This window comes from Cygnus olor, chromosome 3 (genome assembly GCF_009769625.2).
Source record: "Cygnus olor isolate bCygOlo1 chromosome 3, bCygOlo1.pri.v2, whole genome shotgun sequence".
Taxonomy (NCBI): domain Eukaryota; kingdom Metazoa; phylum Chordata; class Aves; order Anseriformes; family Anatidae; genus Cygnus; species Cygnus olor.
Genome location: NC_049171.1, coordinates 39,668,891 through 39,689,431, shown reverse-complemented (window position 1 = coordinate 39,689,431; position 20,541 = coordinate 39,668,891). Strand labels below are relative to the sequence as shown.

General features: G+C 43.4%; 1 long non-coding RNA gene across 1 annotated transcript; it reads right to left on the bottom strand.

Moving 5' to 3' along the window:
• Positions 1-11,920: 11,920 nt before the first annotated feature.
• On the bottom strand, positions 11,921-16,099 carry LOC121068336. Its single transcript, XR_005818812.1, has 4 exons — positions 15,705-16,099; positions 15,494-15,552; positions 14,966-15,100; positions 11,921-14,838 (listed from the first exon to the last, which is right to left on the bottom strand). It is a non-coding gene; the product is annotated as an uncharacterized LOC121068336 (long non-coding RNA).
• Positions 16,100-20,541: the final 4,442 nt, after the last annotated feature.

The following is a 20,541-nucleotide window of genomic DNA, read 5'->3' as shown; positions in this document are numbered from 1 at the left end:
TGAATAATGGAAGTGAACGCAATGCTAGCTTTATGGTACCTAATACAAACGTCACTTCTAACAGTTGTTTATGAGTTTTCAGAGTTTACATTAAAAAGGGTCTCAGACTGTAAAATAAGTGCTGTGCTACCAGTGCGCTGTTGAACTCGGCTCCATTCAATATTTAGGTTATATTGCTGTTCTTGCAATTTACAAAGGGAATTTGGAGTTTGACCTATGGCTTTCAAGATGTCTCTTTCTTAATTGCACCTTTTTTTTTTAATTATTTGCCTATAATTTTCAGTGAGGTGTTCTGTGTGGTAAAACTTGTGTATCAGAAAAAGTGTAGAACATAGCAGTTTGGGCTACTAAGAGTTTAACAGCTTAATTTTCTAGTGGCTTCTATTATTTTCTTAAGGCTCTTGTTTGAAAGTTGTTTACAAATGTACTTTTATTTTTCTGTTAAACTATCTGGAGTGTTCAGGAAGTTTTTCATGTACTCTTTTGTCCAGTTAAAGCCGTTCCTCTAATAATGGAGGTGAAACATCTAATTTTGTCTGGGCAGTGCCTTCTCAGAAAAAGTAACAGGCTCTGCTTTTTTGTTAAAGTATGTGTTCTGTAAGATATTGTATAATTGAAAGTATGCTTCTGTACACTGTGCAGTTCTACCAAAAATGCTTTTTTAGGCTTATTTGTGTTTTTTTCTGATGAGAAGTTGAAGATTGTAATTCAAAACTTGTATATAAAATGGTGAATGATTTCGTATGATTCAGGAATGAGCAGTGTGGCTTTCTGCTGGAGGGTTTTATTACATTATCAGGAATCTAGTTAATAAAAGCTGAGAGACTTCCACAAACATGTAATAGTGCCCCAACACTTGCCAGGACATCCTTGATCTCTGATGAAATCCCACACTGGGTGGGGGATAATCATCATGCAGTTGTTCCCACCACCAAAAGAAAATTCTTCTGTTATTAGCTCTTCCCTTCCTGTGTGCTGAAGTAGGGTGTTGGATGAATAGTCTTGGTCATGACCGAATATAAAGATATTTTAAGAATGCCACATCTTTCATACTGGTGCTCTGTAAAAAGATGAGCGCGATCTTCTCTTGTTGTTCAGTATGGATGAATTCCTTTCCCTGGAACTTCTCTATTCTAGTCATAATGGCTTTTATTGTTTAAGAGTTTCTTTTGACATACCACAGATGGATGCAACCTGTTAACTGTCTCCTTGCCTGTGAAGAAGACAAAATCTTGCTTCAGATCTGTTCCAAGCTGCTTTGAACAACTTGGGCATTACAGGTACCCACTTGACCCCTCAGAATGTGTTTCCATGTGCTGACCTGGCTGAGGAGAAGAATCATTAAAAAACAAGTCCATGTACGTGTTTATGTGCATTTATGCATACTGCTAATGTGTATAGGTATGGAGAATTGCAAGCATCAAATCCACATTGATAGATTTATTTTTATTTCCAAAATCTGCTGAGCTGAGACAGGTAAGCCTTCTGTAGTTAACTTTTTTTTACTTTAAATATGTTACTAGGTGAGCAGCGCTTTCTGCCTGTGAGGACAAAGTTCCATAAAGACAGATACATACGGATTTGTGCATGTAAGAACATACATTGATTATCTTCTGTGCCTGTGTGACCCTTTTCTGCTTGCAGGGACAATTCAGATTTCCCACTGAACTTTGAGAGATTTGCTACAAATATTTTGACTTCACGCCTGTACCCTGATGCTAGTCATGGGAGCATACTTAATGAAAGAGCAAAACTGAATTTAAACCAAATAATTTATAATTAGTAATAAAAAGCTGTCTTAAAATACTTTAAAATCACTGCTAATCCCAGCACTTTAACCTAAACAAGTATTAATGAAAAAAATGTTTGTAGCTGTATGCTTTACATCAAGTAGCTAAAAACTTGCGATACTTTAAAAGATAAAATAGGTTAGTGTTCACATCATTAGGCGTGCTTTGCCATTACCCCTTTTCCAGCTTGCAGGGTGGTTAGTTAAAGGCAGCTTTGGGAACTGCTGCCTTTAATGGGTGGAAAGAGGAGCAGAATGATGCATGAAGGCTGGATAGGTTTCTAACTTCTTAACAAGCAAAAGGCACTGGTAGAGGCAGAGCTGGACATGGGCAGGATGGAGCCCCTGCCTCCTTGGGGTGAAAGTGCAGCTCCTTGCTGGGGCCAGGAGAAGATGGGGCATGATGCAGTGCGCCCCAGCTGTGCCATCCCCCTACCAGACTCAGCGCTGTTTTCCCTCAGACCTCTCCCTGTTATTAAGCAGTTGATGTTCCCAGTGTAAATACAAATCTCTTAACACTGGCATGCAAACCAGGGGAAATGCAAGGATTTTGCCTTTTCCCAACCACTCTTTTTCCTCCCAGCAGTGTCGAAGGGGAGAGGCAGTGGAGCAGCTGCTTGTGTAGGCTGTTTTCCTGAGGTATTTAGGCAGAGGACCAAGGAGTGACTTGCATTCATTCATATAGCATATTGGCTCAGCACACGGGATGGGTCACAATTGTAGCTCACAGCAGAAAATCCAGGAAAAACAAATCCTATCAAGTATAGTTTGCACTGAGCCCTTTTTGCAGCATAACTGGTGCCAACCCCATATGCCTTTAGGACTACTCAGATTCCATTCAGAAAACGGGCAAACATCAGCCTAAGGGAGGGACTGCATTGTCCCGTGATGTGAGAACGTCTGTATTCACCCAGCCACCACTGCAGAAGGGATGCTGCGGGTGTCTTTGTTCTCACAAGGCTCCAGAGGCCTCTGCCTTTGCCAGTCGCCGGAGGGCTCCTTGGACAGCTGCCTCCCAAAAGTTAAACCTGGTACGTGCAAATCAGACTCTTATTAAAGTTTCTTACATCACCAGCAGCAGCGGGGCTAGAGCATAGCTGAGAATGGTTTGGGAGGTAGGAGGTGAAGCTAATTTAGCTTGTCCTCTGAGCTCAGCCTGGGCTCTGTGGGGCTGCCAGGCACAAAATATTTGTCACTCCAGTGCGCAGATAGGACCTAAGACAGAGGCAGTGCAGGGAGCCATTTTGATCACTGCAGCTGTGCTTTAAATGAGTGAAGCACAATAGCTGCATGTGGGGAGAGGAGGGCTCGTAATTTTTGTAAGGGGGGTTTAGAAATTTCTCCAGGTGTCTGTGAATGCTGGGAGACACTGAATCTGTAGCAAAATTTGAGGATTGGGACAGTCTGCTCATGCTCATCGAAAGCACTGTGTACCAAAAGATGGCTGAGGAGGGAGTTGGGATTTTTGTTTAGACTTACCAAAAAAAAAAAAAAATAGGCCAGGATCCCCAGCATACTGTGTCTTGCCTCTCGATCAGGGAAATACACCTGTAGCCCTGGCATGCGTCCTGCTCCAAGAGCACTGACAAAGGAGCAGCATGGGGAAACAAGAAGTGGCACAATGGAGGCCCTGGTTTTACTTCATGGTTGCTCTCCTGAGTGGTCTGACTTCCCAGGACTGAAAGGAAAGGGTAAAAAGCCTTACAAACACTCCTGGGGAGCTGAGTTGATCCCCCAGAAAAGTGCTATAGGTCAAGCTGAGTTTTCAGTCTCGACTGTTGCAATTCTGATGTTTTAGGGCCTGCACTACCTGGGCAAACCCTCAGCTTTCGCTGGCTCTGCTCAGACACAGCCAAAGAGGCCATTCCTTGCTCACGGTGGATGGAGCCAGTGGTGTGTACTCTTGTGAGCACTACCAGCAGCAACAGCTTCTTGTTGCCAGCTCAGTGACCTGAGCAAGGTGGAGGGGCAGAAAAAGTCTGGCCTGTTTATCTAGCTACTTCTGGAGCAGAACCTCAGGCTAAGAACTTAATCTCAATATAAACCTATTATTGTGACAAATCATGAAAGGTGCAAAGGAGGGTGAACATTGAGAATCAAATTTGGTTTTTAATTGTCTAAGAGCTCATATTTGGGGGATTTTCTTCTTCCCTGACGTTTAGGCTCTGAGGTAGAAGAATAGCTAGCTGACATAACCAATTACACCTTTCTGTGTTCTTTTCAGCTCCCACAAATTTAGTCCCTGCCAGCAAGACCCACATACAGAGGCTAGATAGTTACTAAAGAATGCAATAAAATCTAATTGCAAATGAAAATGAGTCTAGAAAACCGTAGTCTGTACTTGATTTATTTGGAAACTAGTTTTGTAACAGTGAAGTGAGTCATTTTCAGATTACCATCAGTAAGAGACAGTGTCAGAGTCTAACAGCAGACATTTACATATTTACAAGGTTTTAAGCATCACTGTGTCTTCATTTGCCCAAGTGATTACTTCTGGTCTGGTCATTGAAGTTGCTGGGGGGCAAGCAGAATATCAGGTTCACAAGAAGCGAGTCTGCAAAGTCTCAGTCAAAATGCCAAAATCTCAAAAATTTGCAAGAAAGGGAAAGAATGCCAATGAGAAAAATGAATTTGCAGTCAGTTGGGCATGTTAATCCAGATGTCTGAGCAGGGAAGAAAATGAGGTACTGTCCTCACACCTGCAGCAGGATGACGTTCCTAAAAATTAGGTTTTTCCAACTGTGTTGGTTGGACACAGGCAGTTGGTTGGTGGGAGGCGGTCACTTTTCAACAAACCTTGAGGGGCTGAGAACCTGTCGCTGCCATGGCTACAGACAGCATCACGGCTGCCTGCTGTTTGCAAGGCTCTTCAGCAAAAAGCAGACCCCCAAGACAGCACAGTCCTTGATCCGTAGCAGCGCATGCAGGAGAAGGAGAGTGTGTGATCTTCCGTATTTCTTATTTCTCTATGTTTGCAGGAAAGTCTCACTAACCTCACAGCAGCCGTATCTGCAATGGGAAGAGTTTCTTATGAATGGTTTATAGTGATAATTATACTGATAAGGAACTTGCTGCTTAAGGTTCCTTGCCTTGAATTAGCTTCTTGCACCAAGAGACAGGTGGGTTTTTTTCACAATTGGTTATCCCCCTTACCCTCCTCAGAAATATATATTAGAATTAAAGATATATATATATATATATATATATATATATATATATAATCATTTAAGAAATCTGAGGTGTAGATCACTTGTTAAACAAAACAGCAGAGATCTCTATGCTGGCAGCATAGTATAAAATTACCCACCGTAGCCTTCCCTCAGCCAGCGTTGCCAACTCCTGAGAGCCTTTTACTTTGCAGGATGACTGAATGAGCTGAATGTTTTAAGAGGTGCTTAGAAGTGCTGAGTGATTATGCTGTACTCCCTCCTGCTGCGTAATGGACAAGCATGCAGTAGCTCCGAAATCTGCCTGAAGTGCGGAGGTGCTCAGGCGAGGCATTTATTCATCTGTGCTCAAGCCACCACAGCAGCGCTCTGCGTGGTGAATATTTTTGCAAGATCATCACAACTGATCTCTCAAATCTCATTGCTACCAGCTCCATGGTCTGACCTGCTGCCCAGCTGAGCGCACTCGGAGAAGTGGCTGCATCCCAAGGCACGTCAGAAGCTGAATGCAGCATCAGTGTCGCTGTGGTTAGTTGCATAAAAATACTGCTGTACAGTACGACAGTGCATCACAGGCTATGCTGTTCACTTCTGAACTTGGCGTTGGTACAAATCCCTTAAGAATCAGATGATGAACACTAAGCACTTTGAGCTCTCCTGAACCTTTATGATCCTATGTCTGGCGTTTACTTGGACTAATGTGCCCCCTGGTATCTGCTCAGACCTAATCATTACAGTGTGAGTGATGATAATGCACTAATGCTGGCTCTGCTTGCTTTCAGGCACAGCAAAATACAAAATTTTACAACATCATTAAAAACAATCTGTGATTCTGGGGATCTTTTTTGTTTTGTTCTGAAGAGACAAGGAAAGAAATCTACAAGTTTCTCTTTCATTTCAAGAGTCGTATGTACTTGACAGGGTTGTAAAGCCTGCTGCAGTGTATCTAGGACAGCAGCGCCTATACGAAGCTTGAAGATGTGCAGCATGCTCCACAAGGATCAGGGTTACAGAGGGTTGATGCTATCTGTACTCACTATATGACTATTCTTCCCATGTTGACCTCTTTTTGAAGAGATGAGCCTTGGATGGAGGGGTGCTGGGACTATTCACCAAGACACAAGCTCCCACTTGCTTTCCTGGCAAGGCAGCAATTCAAATTATGAGCCTGATTTAGGCTCTTGAAGTGAATGATGCAGAACAAAGAGTGCTCTGCCTTGCACCTCAGCCTCACTATCGACTGTACAGATGGATCTGGGAGAGATTACTCTCAGATGTCTGAACTTAGCATTTGGGAATACCCCAAAATTCCCCATCTGCCAATGAATAAAACCAGAGATGATACATATACCCATTTTGACCCAAACATTGTGTTTGTGATGCTGAATGTGTTCTGGGCCTCGAAATAGCCAAACATAAAATTGACCTGCAGTTTTCACTTTAAGAGTGCATAGCATAGCTTGACCTGTTATTTTGAGCACAGTTTATGGTTTGAGATACAAGAGGCAGTGTTTTCTAATCGTCGCTGGCAGTAGGAGTACCACGAGCAGCAAAAGCCACGTGTGCCCTCAGCGCATCTCCAGGCGGGCTGCAGGAGGAACTGCGGTACGAGACGTCTTGCAGCCACCACAACTCCACCTCAAAGAGCAGCGGGGATGCGAAGCTGTGGCAGTGGTTTTGCAAGGTGAACGTCTTTAATCTAGGCTAATGTCACCGATTTGCTCGGTGTTTGCCACCCAGCAGACAAATTAATGGCATGAGTCATCACCAACCCCTACTAAATAACCAGTGACCTAGAGATGAAAGGCTCTGTATCCAAATTGTTTTCATTAATTGCACTGTGGGGCAAGGATAGATTTAATTTCAGAGACAGGAATATTAACCTCAATTCCCTTCCTTAATTGAGTGTGGAGAAGCAAGAGGCATAAGCGAGGGAAGCAGAGAACAAGGACATGGGTCATTAGCACTGTCATCTGGTCTCACAAGCAGCAGCATCTCGTCAAAACGTCAGTGTGGCAACCAGAAGGCAAAAGCTTATTTGGCAATGTATAGGGCATCAGTAATAAGAAAATTTACAGTAATGACTGGATTTCCATTTGTTATTTAGTCGCACAGGTCTGTAATGACAACCCAGTGACTGGAGCCCATCTCACAACGCTTCATAAGGATAAAACAGCAGCAAGAGGCTGCAGGACAGTCTCGGGGGGTGTGGGGGGGGGACTGGTCCCATGGGAACCCTTTAGGGGAAAAAGATATGAATGTGGTCATCGGGCCTACTCTTATCAGTGATATGTAATGCTTGCAGAGTGGTTCTTGCCTGAATAGCTTTCCAAAAAGCTGACAAGCATGGTTACAGGGCAACAGAGACAGGGAGTGCATATGGGCTTCTAAAAGATCAGTACCCAACAGGGGGGGGTAAAGTTCAAGCCTCCTGCCTGTTCATCAAAGAGTTTCACTAGTGGACTCCAGCGATTCTGTTCCTGATGAAAGAGCTGCAGCACAATCTGGGGCAGGATTCCTACATCTAGCTTTGCTGGAGAGTAGATCCTTTAAGCCAGCAAGGACTGGGGGCACTTTTTTTCCACTGCTCTTTTCTAGGTTGATTAGACAGATACGAATAGAAGTTCATCAACTACTTGCAAACCAGGTTGACTGTTGTTGCCGAAGTGGGATAGCAATGAATGAATGAATACATCTCCTGGAGACGTAGCAGGGTGAAGAAATTACATATCAACATGAGATATGTCTCCTACATAAAAAGGTCTTAATAAAAGACCGTGGTTTGGGGGCTTGCTACAAACTGACTCTGCTTAATCTTGCTCAGAATCATAACTATTGATGAAATAAAACAATCTTAAGAGACAACTTTCTGGAAATGCCTGAAGGAGCTTTATAATTCAAGAACAAACTATTCGAAACCAAAAAAATTGTTACTTGCTAAAAAAATCTGCAAAACCATTGAAAATTATGATATAAATTTTTGTTGAAATAAGAAGTTGTCAGAGGTGTATTTATGTTATATACTTCAGGATCCTCCTTACAAGTGATTGCACTTTGTTACATTTAAATCCTGTGCAATTATTGAAGAATGTGCCTAAAGCTGTGTCTCCACATGTAATGCACATATGAAGAAAGAATTTCTCAACAAGTTCTTTTTCTTTCTGTTATTTAGAACACAGGAAATGCAAGTTCATCTTCCTTTTATGAAATCCAGCACTGACTGCAAATCTATAAATAAAATACATTACTTTCTTGTGACACCACTGAAAGAGCAAAGGAAAAATAAATACCTGTTTCACATGGTATCTAGAGAAAACCTCTAAAGCTCTACAGAAGAGTAAATTCTGCTAGTCTCCTGACTAAGCTCAGTTGCTCTTGGCTCCCTGGGGTCCCATCATTTTGAGAGAGCTGGAGCCTATTTGGCTTGAGAAACCAGCCAAACTCTCTTTAACTTAAAAAAAAAAAAAAAAAAAAAAAAAGGCAGAATTTCCAATCCAATAAATGCAGCTAAGAGCAAAACCAAAAGCCATCACAGCACAAAAAAGGCATCTTGTTCTGTATTTGCTCTCCATGTACCACTGCTGTTTTACTGAAGATCTGATTTGTCATCTTTGTGGGGGAGACACCTCGGTGCACCCCGCAGAAACTTGTGAACCTGCCCAGCTCAGGGAGGCCGTACCCTGCTGGGGCTCTCACTCAGCCCCAGCCCCAGCCAGGGAGCCCACCAACACCAGTCCCCAGCTGGAGGGACATGCGTGACACGTGGGTCACCACTACCCTAAATTATGCCCATTGAAATGATTGGTCTTGTTTTTTTGACCAGTGGCTTCTTCGTGCCTGGCCATTTTTTTTTTTTTTTTTTTTTTTTTTCCATTTCTCTCATTATTGAAATTTAGGCAAGTTCAGAGATCTTGTGTAGTCATCCTCTCCTTGTCATCTCCATAGCAAGACTGGGCATGTGCATGGAAGTGTTCTAAACTAATTATTGAGCTTATTTCCTGATTTTGCTAAATATACGATTTTTATACATACACAGATACTGATATAGAAATAAATGCATTCTACGCACAGATTTTCCTCTAAATTAAAGTGAGATGAAATAGAAAAATGTGTTATTCTGCTCTTTATTTTGCATACTAGTGGAGAAAAGCAGTATGTTTTCACCATGAGAGTGGTAATGAATACATGCAGTTTTTCTGCAATTTTTCTGTGTCAGCTTTGCAGTAGGTAAGACTGGGCATTTATGCAGCCATAGGGCTGGATCTGCAAGAAACCACCAAAAAAAATGGAAAAATAAATACTGAGACTGCCAGTAGAGGCTAAATCATGTCATGCTGTAACCTCCATCCTGGGTATGAATGGATCATATGTGTCACCTGAAAGCTTGCAGACTAGATTTTTTGATATTGTGCAAAATATATTTTTTCACATTTTTCTTTTTAAATTTTTCACTGTTAAAAATCACTTCTTATATAAATGGTTATGCTAGAATGCTCCTCCTATTCAGCAGAGGGAGAGCAAGAGCTGAGCTAATGCTAAGGCCTGAGAGTTTAAGTTTGAAACAACTAAAAGGCTTTTGCAGCACATGGAGGAGAAGAACATTTACTACGAAGGTCAGAAGAAGAGATGGACTATCAAGTTCCCAAGTGGCTTGGCACACACAGAGCTGACGTTTTTAATATCTAGGCTATCGTTTTGATCCTATCAGCGTGCTTCAATGGTCTTATGGCATGTGCATTTCTTTTTTCTTCATTTTATCTGTGTTGTGAACTTAAAGCAGGCAAGCAAGAATAAGTAAATTGTCAAAAATGTTGAGATTATGTTAACAAGTTCGAGATTGTCAAACCTTTGACCAAAATAGGTCAAAACCTATTTGTTTTGTCTACCTGCTGTCAGCACTCAGGTTCTCAAGGTTTCCACGAGCCTGTATATTTGTATATTGGTTGGGTAGAAGGAGCTTTGCAGCAGTTTGCAGCTCAGAGGTGGAGAGACGAGGCCTGGGTTTCCAGGAGCTGAGATAAACTTCTGCCAAAGGAGGGCTGAGCAGCAGGAGGAGCTGGGATTTGAGCTGGATTGCTCACGGAGCCCTTTGGACCATGGTGCTCCTCTCCGTAACTGCGACAAGAACCTGAATAAAGGCCAGGCAAGAGAAAAACGGTGCCAAACAGCCCTCATGGACTTTTGGAGCAAGGCAATTTTCTCTAGCATTCACATGTCAGTGCAGTGAGGACTTCGTACTAAGACTTTTTGTTTTGTAATTTCTCACAGAGCTGTGAATTTTGTAGTACTGAAAGCTGTCATTATGCAAAAATGTGGCTTTTTTTTCCCTAGCCTCCAGAGGAACGTCACTGCTTTTGAAGAAGCAGCTCTGCTCTGCAGAGAAAACTCCCCAGGCCTGGCAAGTTAAAAATTTTGATTGTCAATGAGCGAGCCTTAAGTTGTGCACACATTTCATTTCAACACAATGGCCTGGAAATGCTCTGAAGCTAATTAAACCATGTTAAGTCATCAGCTGTTGGTGCTGAAAACTGTTTTATGGCTTAGAACTGGGAATTGCAGTGGTTTCCTCATTTTCATATGAATTTGTGAGGAGCATCATGCGTAGTCTTATTCGATGTGGAGCTGCTCTAATGGGTGCAAAGTGGTTTCATGCCTGAAATTAGACAAAGTTAATAATTTAAGAGCAAAGAAGATGTCAACTTGGGTAGAGGCTGAGGTTTCCAGGTATTGCAAAGAGCCTACGTAAAACCACAGCTGACCTGGATGAGAGCTGGACAGGCTCAGCCGCGGAGAGGTTGGATTATGGCAGTTAGCAACCAGTAAAACTAGAAGTATCAGAAACTAGCCTTAAAAAAAAAAAAAAAAAAAAAAAAAAAAAAAAAGCTTGGATGCTACTTCTACTTTAGTATTTTCCGTATTAAAAAACAATATCAGTACATAAAAATCCCAGATGAATTACCAAACCAGCATTTGAAATCAGTCAAGCAGCCACGGGATGCTCGCAGTATTTTCAGCTGCTAGCAGACAAAAGGAGGGCAAGTTCAGCGCTCTTCTGCTCAGGTAGTGACTGCCCTGGGTAATTCCCAATGTGTACTTTAAGGATTCATTACCACCATGGCCCCAAACCATACTGGTTTCTTACCTTCAACTCTGAAATGACTCAGAAACAGAGCCCAGCTTCTGCTCCAGCAGCAGGCAATGCTCAGCTGGAGGCAGGAGAGGGGCATTCGCACTGCTCTCATCCTCCTACCTGGCATAAAAGATGCAGACAGCCCTGGGACAAGGCAGCTCTGGGTGTAGCTACACGCTCCCTCTGCCTGTTCTGCAGCAGTGCAACCTCTCTGAGTTTACCTGAGTGTGACGGAAAGGAAGACAAGGTGTGTTTGTGCATTTCCTTCTGCCGCATGGGCATGTGATCCCACAGATCTCACCTACAGGCACCACAGGGGTGTAGAAGTGAATTTTCCTCTTCTCACTGCAGATTAAAGGAAGTGCGTGGAGACGTATTTTGGTGGATCTGCAGTCTGTATCTTATTTAAAATTAAAATTGTCCATTGAGTAGATTTCCACTTACTCTAGCAGAGCTCTGGTGATTTACATCAGTCAAGAATCAGCTCATCATTTCCTTTAAAGCTACTTATATCGTTCTGTGGTTATGAGCACTCCACACAGCATTTCAGCTGCATTTTTAAAGAGAAGAAACCCTCAACATGCTTTCTGATGCAAATACAAGTTTGAAGTGATATTTCAGAGTGATAACATAGTTAATTTTCATCTTCCAGAGTTTTCAGTGAGGTTCAGTGTAATTTTAAATGTAATAACCTGTTTAATAAAAAAGGAATGTTTCATCCTCTGGTCTCTGAGTCAATATTTGTACTTCATATTATGTTTTACAAAAATCATTATCACAAGGCATTTTATTCAAACTCAGCATGTAAAACATGGCTTTCATGAAGCTCTGATGTACTATCAATTATTTAATAAGCACTAGGCTTACAACTTAGCTAAAGGTTATCATCTATAATATATACATCTGCTTATGTTTTCCCAAAAGCAATGCATTTTGACCTTTTAGCTATACAAAGGAGTAAGCTGTTTCTGTGTCTGTACAAAGAACTATGAGACTGTGGTTTTCCTCTTTATTTTTGCACCACTTGCATTGCATGATTTTGAATTTAAAAAAAACACATAAATAAGTTGCAGGGGATTGTGCTGAAAAACAAATACAAACACTACTGTACCATCTTGAACACTGTCATTATAATACAATGCCAAACTTTATATTAAAAACTGTTTGGGGCCCTGTCACACTGTAACATAGACTACATTCCTGAAGACAATGATCCTTTTGGGAGCAATTCAACTTTTCTTCAAAATGAGGTTGTTTCCACTGAAGTAACATTTTTTTCAAAAGAGCCAAATGAATAAGGTGTCTGAGTTGCATGCTCGGGGGGGGTTCTTGGCTCCTTGAAACCTGGGTTCCACTGAAGTGAATGGGACTTGGTTTCCTAAAAGTTCAAAAGTGCTTTTGAGAATAGGAGATAGTCAGCCACATCATTTTGATGTGGCATCACAGTCCTGTAAAAAAAAAAAAAAAAATCTGCTGTTTTTGGCATGGGTGAGCAAGGCCAAGACCACTTCTTTTTTGACTCCTTCTGTAGTCACTGGCATCCCAAAATTGAAGCCCTTGGACTCAAGGTGACACAGGCCACAGAAATTTGGCACCTAACCTTCCTGTATAATCACATAGTTACAAAAGTGGACTTTGCAAAAGAGTGGCCCAAAAATCCCACAGCCAGGTGCTGGGGAATGGGCTCAGGTCACCACCACTGGCTGAGGGGATTAACCTTTCCTATGTATACCATTGCCAATTTTAAATGAGACACAGGCTTCCAAATCATTGGGTATGTATAAAATTTTCAACCTGGCCCTACCAAAATTATGGTACACCTTGGGGAGTTTTGTGTTCATAATGAAACCCCAAAGCTGCTGGGCTGTAGGATTTGGGCATATTCCTCCCCACATTCGTCAGATGAGAAACCCCTCCATTGGGAAGTAAATTTTCTGAACTGCTTCTCAGTGCTCAGCGTTGGGTTTTGGACGTGGGCATTTGAGTTGTTATTTCTCCAGCTTACACCTAAAGGTTGTTAGTCGTTGCTGACTTTGTGAGAGAACCCTCCTTGTTCCTTCCACAAATCCGTACCGAAGCAGGTAGGAAACATTAAGCAATCCATTATTGTAAAAGAAAGATTGTTTAAACCAGAATGCCTGGAAGCACCTTAACTCTAGACAACTGGAAGTCATTTTCTAAAACCTCTTATTCAGGAAGAATCATTTAATTCTTTGAAATGTAGGCCATTTTCAAGTCATTTTCTACAACAAATGGGACCAGCTCAATCTGTTCTTCACATTTTAGTAATTTAAAAGGACATAACTGAATTTTATTTTAATGGTAATTGCAAACTCATGCAGAAAATGTAAATGCACACTTTCCGATTAGCTTGCAGCATAAACCATGGGTTCTATTAATGTATTCCAATTTGTAATTCTTTGCACAGTATGAGATTTGAAAGCTGTGATTAAAATTAATTAGGTTAAGTAAAGTTTATCCCCCCTGAGCACTGCTATTTGAAGAAAGAAATAGTAAAACACTAGCTACATCTGGCACTGCAGGAGGCTAAAGCATCACAAGGAGCTGCAGCATTGCTTTGTCAGAGGAGTCACACACTGCCTTTTTGGCATACCTTAAGCACTGTGCAATCTTTTCTAGAAGCTAATTGAAGCTGTTAAGTCACTCTTTGCCTCTTGTAAATGCTCTGGAGCTACAGCATCTGTATGAGCATCTGGGTAGCCAATCTCTGTAATATAGCGGATGACACAGATGAAGAGGAGACATCATTGCTACCTAGTGAGGCATTAGGAGCTGTCCCTCCACGTGGGAGCTGAGTCTCCCATGTTCAAGAGGCAACAGAAACGCTGTCCTGAGGGAGCTCCTGGAGTTTCCACCCCTTCTCTTCTGCTGCGGTAAAGCCCATGACGCTTCCACTTGTTAGCTGAGAGACCCAGGACTCTGGCTGGAAACATCACGTAACACACTGTGTGCTGCCTTTTAGACTCTAATTTGTCACTCCAGAGGAGGCAACCTATGCCCCACATTTGATCTTTCACTATTCTCTGTTACTTCAAAACAGCTAGTGAACTAACTGAGCAATTCTTTACCAGGTGAAGCCTTTTGCAATCAGCATCTCTGACAGCCAAACTCTGGTGCTACTTATTGGGTATTGAATACACTTGGTGCACTAACTAGGTTTGGACTAGAAGCAGGACAGTATTTGGAAGACAGATGCTAACTCAAGATGACTCAAGACACAGCCTTCATGCCTCTCTGATGGAGACAGGCTGTGCCTATCAGGGGAAGGTGATGGCAGCACACCAGATAGCTCTTGCAAACCTTTTGCCCTGCTGGTGAGTGCTCCCTTTGCTTTCTCATCCAGTTGGAGTTCACCATGAGCTGCGCCAAGCAGAGTGCTCCCATGAGCCAGGTTCCCACACTGGAGCACCTCTGTGATTACACAGCCACCAGGATGCGCCTTAGAAATTCAGTCAGATGCAAGAAATGATAAGGCATAGTCTGGGCAGGGAGAAAAAAGCATCCTTGCAGAGAGCAGAGCATAACGAACTTAGCCCACAGCACTCATCAGACAGCCCAGCAGACAGCAGAGGGGCTCATTATTATAGAAATTGACCCAAATGAGGCCAATTCAAAACTGGATGAACCTTGTAGGGTAGAGGAATTAAAAAATCTAAAATCAAAATCCAGGCCAGTAGTGAAGTGTGAAAGGAAGTTTTGATGTAACTGTATCCCTGCCACTGCCACGGCACCTGATTAGGAAAGAAACAGAAATGAATTTTGATGTTGCTACCCTTGTTCTAGCCCAATATTGACAGGCACAGCAAAGCATCAGTTTTTGTGCCTTTCTCACCCAAACAAACAGCTTTACTCTCTCACCTCATATTTCATTGCCCGAAGTCAGAAGCTGTACAAAAAACACAGTCCCAGTGGAACCACAAGGCTGAGCTGCTACGCATGGCAGAGGAAACAACCACAGGTTGTTGCCCAAGGCAAAATTGCTTGTTTCTATTTCTTCAGCATAAGAATTGAAAAAGAAGAAACACGAAATCCCATTAAAAATGAAAATGCTTTACACTTTCTCACTGACAGGAATTCCTGGACAAGAATTTCTTACTGCCTGTGGTATTTCTGGATTAGAAGGAAAGACCAGAAAATATATAGTCGTATGATCCTTTAGCTATGCAACTGCCAGAGCCAGTAAAAACACTGCCATTGGGGTGGTAAACAAAAGGGACTGAAAAAAAAATGAAGCCTTTGTAGTACTCTGTGAAGCCGCAGGCTTCACAATCCAATTCATAGTTTCTCAGGCTCAGGAAGAGGCTCCACAGTCCCAGGGTCTGTCAACCTTTCAACGCAGGCCAGGCGGTTACACCCAGTCATTTCTGCTGCAGGCCTGTAATTTACCTGAGCTACAGCCGTGTGCTTCAGCAAAACAGCAGGAAGGACCGAGAGTGTCATTAGACCTGAAATGACGGTAAATCCTTACTGAGAAAACAGCATGAGGCCACGGGGCACGGCGGACACGGTGCCTCCAAGCCATGGCTGGACGGGGTCTTGCATTCAGTCAATAGCAAGGAAAGGACACTGCATAAAACAGACCACAGAAGCCACTGACCTTGCTAGGTATGAAGACCTCCTCATGTTTTTAAAGATCACAAACAATCCTACTCCTTCCAGCTGTCCCTTTTCCTGCCTCATCTCTGCCCCACACGGCGCTGCTCTCCTCTTCCTGCCCTTCCGTGCTCCTCGCCCTGCTGCAGTGTGTATGAGCGGAGCAGGACGGGTCTGATTGCTTGCTGAAGCAGTCTGAGAGCAGTGGGAGGGAAAGATGTGATAATTACAGAAAAAGTAGACAGATAGGACACGCTGGCTGGCAGTACTGACAGTGCATAAGCAATGGAGAGTGGGAGCAGCGGTGCGATGATGGATAACACTGGGACAAGGAGAGGCAGTACATTAATGTGAGGCTTCGGCAGCTGTGAAACATCCATAGGAGTGCAAAAATGTGAAGGCCAGCATGGGACTTTGGTAAGAGGGGTGGCCTCCATTCAACCATTCACACCCTATTTTGGGGAGCCTGAGAATGGCCAGTCTGAACTATTACGCAGGCCCTCCAGCCCTTCCATCTAATCTTTGATAGATGCTCAGAGAGGCAGGGCATAGATACAGAGATCTTTCTGCTCACAAGGTCTCCGGGGCTTGGGTGAGCAGCAGTGTAGGTTTTCTTTGAGGTAGAAGTTGCAATGTAAGTCACCGTATTTCATGAACCTTCCTTGCTGCTGAAATACAAAATGAAACCAGCTGCAAAGCACCTTGAATACGGAGGTCTTACTACATAATACTTACCCTAGAGGGCTCCCTTTTGCCATCTACGTAAGGAATATGATATATCATGAAGAACAATTAGGGGGAAAGGACTGTGAGATTAATTTTCCTATTCCTCCATGGTTTTATATTGTTTCTACAAGTGTATCTCTTCAGAGATTTGCCCAGCCTACTTCAATTAAATTCATCTCTTTCCCTAAAGAGGTGATAGCAATCTAGTGGACCACTCTGCAACTAGTATTTATTAAGCTAGGTGTTATTAGGAGAAATGTGGTCACGTGGTCTCTGAGTTTGGGAGAAACAGCCCATTTGCCCTGTAGCTCATACAAACCAGCATGAACTGACCAGGCTCCTGGAAATACATTTTGCAGAGTACTGAAGTGGAAAACATGAAGTGATAGAACTTGTGTGGAAGTACCTGCAAAAGTTAAAAAAATAAATAAATAAATGGTGAAAGGAGCTCTACTTCACAGTTTCTGGTAAGAGAGTGTTGCTGTAAGAGATGGGTTTCCAACTAGGAGAGCCCATTCATGCACTCCCAGTGCAGACCCAGCACTAGAGAGCTAGTTCACAAGCCACCGAGATGACTGCTAACCTGATGCCTTGTCCATTGTTCTTACGTTGGCTTTTGTTGCAGGAGATATAAAATAAGTTTTCTTTTTGTTTTTATTTATGCCTAAGTGCACTATTTTGGGAAAGAGACAATCCTCCAAATAACAGATGTGAAGAAAGGATGTGACCAACTGCCACATGGTAGCAGGGTAAGTTTTCGCTAACCTGTATGGTGGCATGGTCCCAAAGAGTTGGATTAATGAGGTTACTCTGCACGTGGGACTTTGCATAAGGAGAGACTAATACATTTCTGCTGGCCTGGCAAAAATTCATAACAAATCTGCAATGCTGCTTCAAAGATCACCATAAACAATTCAGTGCTCTCGTTAGTGTCTACACCCTGCAAATGTTTAAACCACAAGAAACCACAAACCACAAGAAACCTGCGAACTGAATAAACAGCTGCTGCTCCCAACTCAAAATCAAATTTACAAGATTCTGCTAATAGACAGGCATTTGCATTGCAAAAGCAGATTTCATATTACCAATATCTATGTCACAATTAGACTATAGCTAAGCTTTTAGGTGTTTAAATGAATTCACGATAATATACTCAAGAAAATTACCACTTGCAAAAAAAAAAAACAAAAAAAAACTAAAATGTCAAAAGATAAAAGTGGTACAGGATGTGGATGTATTAACATCTCAGGTAAATGGGACTCATTAGCTACAATATTTCATACATTACAATATAAGGTATGCACATAAGAAGAGGCTCCCCTGGGTTTTTGTAGAGCATGAGCTCTCTAGGTCTTCCCCCATACTGTTGCCTGAATTGTTTTAACACAGAAATTCAGTATGTAAATCTGGCTGCCCTCACACTAAAGAAGCACCACCCTTTGGCCCTTGAGCTCACTTTTGTCTCTGTTTACAGGTCAAGCAGAGAGGAACGGACACCCTGGCTCACACCAAGGGCAGGTCCAGCCCGTCCCCAAGAGCAGTGTGTGTGGGGATGCTCAGGGAACCACGCACGAAGCAGAGCAGGCATGAGGTGATCCTCCTCCTCCTGCATAGCTCCTCTCTCCTCACAGTTACCTGGGGCTTGGGGAAACTCTGAAGAAACCATGAAGGGTCTGAAGGCCCTCGGTGGGTCCTTCTGCCACGACTTTATCTCAGTGCTTCCCAAATCCATTGCAGCTTTCCAACAGACGCAGTAAGGAAGAGCAGGTCTCATGGGAGGTGCACGGTGGTGCCGGGACAGCTGCTGGGGCTCAGCCCTTGCTTGCTGAGAGGGAAGGACCAGGTGGTGTTCGGTGAGGACTGGTGTCATCTTCTGGCCGATGAGTCACTCATCACGACAGTTTAGATCACACTGATTGCATCTACCTTAGTAAGTAACATGGGCCTGAGACTGCTTTTTAGGTCTGACACAAACCTGCAGGGTATTGCTCACACCATACAGGTAACCCCTTTCTGCAGCCTGTCAGGAGTAGTCCCAGGGTAGGTCTCAACACTAATGAGAACACTGATGTGCCCGGACCTTGCTAATTAATTACATCAACAACAACATGCCACTGCTCAGGCCCTTTCCCTTGACCTGTTGATTCTTGTAGCAGTAGCATAGCTGTTGTGTTTGAATTTCACAGAAGCCGTAGTCCCCAGAACAACATTATTAGTCAAAGCTGTGCTTGTGACTAAAGGAAAGAGTGGGTCAAACGGAAGAGATAGGTCACGGCGGATCTCACTGTTTTTCTTAGCAAAGCCTGCCGGGTTCTGCAGAAAGGGGCAGCAGGGAATGGGGTGGATAAAGAGCTGGGCACAGGCCAGATCACGTGAAAAGGAGCTGAAATTCCTGGTATAAAAGTCAACAAAGGTGGAAAGACCAACTAACACAACAGCAGATGAGAAGGAGGAGGCACCTGCACTGGAAAAACACAGCATCACGCCAAGATTTCCATCAATGTTGCCCACATCATGGAAAACGAGCTCATGGGTCATCTTATCAGCAACCTGACAGTAGTGTCCCCTTTCAGGATGCCCAATAGCAGGAGAATTCATGCCCCATCTTTCAGCAATTGCTCTGACTTTGTCCCACTAGGTGAGCACACTGTGCCAACCAGCATGAACAGAGACACGGGCAGAGCCCAGCTCTCTTTCCCTTTGGTAAACCTGGCAGTGTGCATTTCCCTTTTGCTAAACCTGAAATACCAACACTTCACATGAAACGAGACATGGGTCTGAGCTACCTCTAGCTGCTGTCAATCAGAAGCACCCTTAATTTTAGGCTTTTCTACAATTCAGGAATAAAATGAAGCCCTGAACCCAGAACTTCACCTATTTATAAGGTGCTCTAGCCAACATTCATCCTAACATCTGGGACTCCTCTGACTTCAGTGTTGACCTTTGCACTGCTCCAATAGAAGCACAAGAAAAATGCTGCTGGAGTCTTAGACCTAAAGGCAAACCACTCGTGTTAGCTCCCTGTGTCCTGTGCTGACAGCGGTGTCGGGGAGGAGGCCTCCATAAGCACAGCAGCCACTAGATGCCACTACAAGCACGGCCTTATGTTTCGAAATAAGATCTAAAATAAAGCAAACTGGACGGTCACATTTTGCTAATTTTAAAACAGTCCTTTCAGTGAGAGTGCACTATCTTTGTACACACCAGCTCCGCTTTACAAGAATTACACTTTTACCGGGGAAACTTTCGGTTGCCTGTTTCCACGTATGATCACTATCTTTACACAAGAATGTGAGTACTTGTGTGTAAATATGAGTATCCCCTTCTATTTTGCCTTTCTGGGCTCTTTGTCCTCATGAGCGGCTAAAGCAGAAATTATCTTTGAAGATCTCTCTTTCAAAACATCTTTCAAAACGTCTTTCAAAAGCATTTCTCTCACCTCCATCAGGGGATGTTCCTGTGTCACCTCGAGCAGAGAAGTGTACTGCACTATCAGCAATGTACCCTGCTGCGTAACATCTTCAGCCACATGCGCCTCTGCATATTAACCCCATTTCCTATGCTGCAAGAACACACCGTGGCTCAGTCTACTTTCACCCTACGGCCCAAAGCAGCTCTGCCATTGCAAAACTGGGAATGGCTGGGCTCCTTTAGGTGGAGGAGCCTTTGTGCCACTCAGAGCAGCTCAGCTGCACAGAGGGCAGGAGGAGAGATGGCACCGGCAGCACACAGACACTGCACCGAGCCCCCCAAACCATCCCCACCACAGAGGCTGGACACCCGCCCTCAACCCCAAAACGCTGAGCAGCCGTGTTTGATGCTGCCACAAGCAGGACACACATGCTGTTTCATTAACCTCCTTCCTCCCTCATCTAGCCCAGGCTGTCAGTGAAAACAACACTGCCTGGGAAGGAGAAAGCCTTACCCCCACCCACATATGACTCAACCCAAAACCCTCGAAGCTTGCAGCAGCGGTCAGTGTGCTAATCTTCAGCATCACCCAAACAGTTTGGTGTATATATGGGTCATGACTGTTGCAGGCCAAGGAGGCTTTTCTTGCTAGCTGCCAATGTTGCAAACTGGGGTCTGAAAACTAAGAAATGATTTCTCAGCCT